General features: G+C 39.1%; 1 non-coding gene across 1 annotated transcript; it reads right to left on the bottom strand.

Moving 5' to 3' along the window:
• Nucleotides 1-1,622: 1,622 nt before the first annotated feature.
• Nucleotides 1,623-1,705, bottom strand: trnal-cag (transfer RNA leucine (anticodon CAG)). The gene has a single exon. It is a non-coding gene; the product is annotated as a tRNA-Leu (tRNA).
• Nucleotides 1,706-3,004: the final 1,299 nt, after the last annotated feature.

Here is a 3,004-nt window from a genome sequence, read left to right as displayed (position 1 = left end):
CCATTTGCACACAACTCAGTCTCACACACTCTGTACCAGCTGTAGTATCTGTCAAAACAGGGATGCAACAAGACCATATTGCACCATTACAATGAAGTGTTCTATTTACTGTAAGTCATTTAAATAACAAAACAACTGTGAAACCAGTGGAAAAAATAATTAAATCAAATGCCCAAAAGTACAACGATCACCTGGGTACATAGGTGGTTCTGTATAGATTCTTTACAATAAACATAAAACCAAAGAACCAACCAGTCCCCAATGCAGTCATGACGTTTAATCTACTGTTTCCTGTTGCTGGAGACTTATCTTATTCATTTATTTTTTTCAATGCCTCGACATGAATTTCACCTTGTTATTTTGTGTCCTTGAACACAACTTCTATCACTTCTATGGAGGTTTCATGGGAGTGCAGGAGAAAGTCATTTTGGTTTCTGGAATGAAAACGTCATATTTCTCAGTCATTTGTAAGATGTTTTTAGTTTCAGATATGTCACTTGTTTAGGTTTAAGGTATTAAAAACTATTAAAATATTTTAACCCCAAAGTAATTTGGGTTAAAATGCAATTTGTTTATTCAGATTGCCATGGTGACAGTCCCTGCTTTATCTACCAAAAAAAAAGGCGCCTGCAACAAAATATATTTCTACTGAAATGCATCACAAATTTGTGTTCAATGACCCACAACAACATAAAAATTAATGTACATGAACATGAAAAACAAAACAACAATTTAATGAAGTGCCGTGAGACTGGGCAATTTTACATTTTACCACTGAAAGTCTAGAACCAGAATTGTATTCCAAATGTAAATGATCAATCAAACAAGCAAGCAAGCAATCAATCAAGCAGTTGTAATCAATTACATGTGTGGTCTAATGTTTCAAATCACAAAAATATTAGTGGTGAGCAAATATAATATTCTACAACTCTGTTGACATGCTCTGATAACATCATCAGGGGAACAAAAACCAAAACATCACCATACTTTAATATCTTGAAAAGACATTTGTATCAAGATATTAAAGTACATGGGTTTGTTTTACTAATAAAACACTTCCTCTGAAAAAATGAGTTTACCTTTATAATGACAACTTAATCAACTTATTAATCGCAGTCTTTTGTTAAGAGTTCTTAGGAATACTGTTTAACTTAACATGAAATAATAAAACAACCACCATTAATGTACTGTGGCTCTTACAGAAAAATAGGACATAATCATATTTGAAATGTAGCTTTATTTCACTACATAATATTTCATCTCTCTGTTACATCTTGTTACTGAACTGTATTATAAAGTGCTACCTGATTTTGTTAGCAACCGCATTAAGATCGATGAGTTAAATCAAGAAGAATCGCGAGCTAGTTGTGATTTAATAATAATAATAATGGATACTTTATTGATCCCCATGGGGAAATTACTTGTTTTTCTCTGCATTTGACCCATTCACTCAGTGAAGCAGTGGGCAGCCCACTAAGCAGGCGCCCGGGGAGCAGTGTGTAGGGACGGTACCTTGCTCAGGGGTACCTCAGGGTAGCCGTTAAGTGGATTCGAACCGCCGACCTTCCGATCATGGGGCGACCACTTTACCTACTGAGCTATCCCTGCCCCAAAAGGAATGATGTCAGAAGTGGGATTCGAACCCACGCCTCCAGGGGAGACTGCGACCTGAACGCAGCGCCTTAGACCGCTCGGCCATCCTGACAACTACATTTAGCTTTCAAAGTCAGCTTAGATTGTAAACTCATAAACTAACAGATTTATGAAATATAGCTACGTTACCAGATCACCCCAGGAGTTTGAGTTTATTAGCCAAACAGATTCACTCAAGATGGTACTTTGCTATATGAAAGAGCTTGTAATTCATCAGTGTAAGCAAGCACACTACCATAAGCTTAACTTGGATAGAAGAAAGACAGTTCATGTATCTATGTGCTGAGAATTGTTTATTGACATTATTGATTAGTGCAGAGGTTCCCAAGGGGGGGGGGGTGCAAAGCCATTGCAGGGGGGACGCTGTATGAAAAAAAAAGAAAAAGAATGCTAGGATACTGCTAGCATAATGGACAGGTTTTTGACAGGGCTCCGACACAAATGCAAAGCAAGAGATGAAGCATTGCCAAATATGTTTCCAAACCAACTTCCTTCCAAGCCAAAGACTAGAAAATATGGTGAAGCATATCTTCCCTTTGGCTTCACCTGCACAAGTGCCAAGGTAGAATTGTTTTCCCTGCGTCAGGAGGACGCGCTGAGTTCTCCAGATCACGGAAAAACAGGATCCCACATTCTTGATTTTTAGTTCAATTCAATTCAATTCAATTTTATTTATATAGCGCCAAATCACAACATAAGTCGCCTCAAGGCGCTTCATAGATACAGAGAAAAAAAAACCAACAATCATATGACCCCCTATGAGCAAGCACTTTGGCAACAGTGGGAAGGAAAAACTCCCTTTTAACAGGAAGAAACCTCCGGCAGAACCAGGCTCAGGGAGATGCGGCCATCTGCTGCGACCAGTTGGGGTGAGAGAAGGAAGACAGGATAAAAGACATGCTGTGGAAGAGAGACAGAGGTTAATAACAGATATGATTCAATGCAGAGAGGTCTGTTAATACATAGTGAGTGAGAAAGGTGACTGGAAAGGAAAAACTCAGTGCATCATGGGAATCCCCCGGCAGCCTATGTCTATTGCAGCATAACTAAGGGAGGATTCAGGGTCACCTGGTCCAGCCCTAACTATATGCTTTAGCAAAAAGGAAAGTTTTAAGCCTAATCTTAAAAGTAGAGATAGTGTCTGTCTCCCGAATCCAAACTGGAAGCTGGTTCCACAGAAGAGGGGCCTGAAAACTGAAGACTCTCCCTCCCATTCTACTTTTAAATACTCTAGGAACAACAAGTAGGCCTGCAGAGCAAGAGCGAAGTGCTCAATAGGGTGAAATGGTACTACAAGGTCATTGAGATAAGATGGGGCCTGATTATTTAAGACCTTGTATGTGAGGAGCAG

This window comes from Diplotaxodon limnothrissa, linkage group LG15 (genome assembly GCF_057381915.1).
Source record: "Diplotaxodon limnothrissa isolate DT_005_m linkage group LG15, D_limnothrissa_male_GT1.1, whole genome shotgun sequence".
Classification (NCBI taxonomy): Eukaryota; Metazoa; Chordata; class Actinopteri; order Cichliformes; family Cichlidae; genus Diplotaxodon; species Diplotaxodon limnothrissa.
Note: the sequence above shows the minus strand (reverse complement) of the source record. Positions and strands in the feature narration are given on the sequence as shown.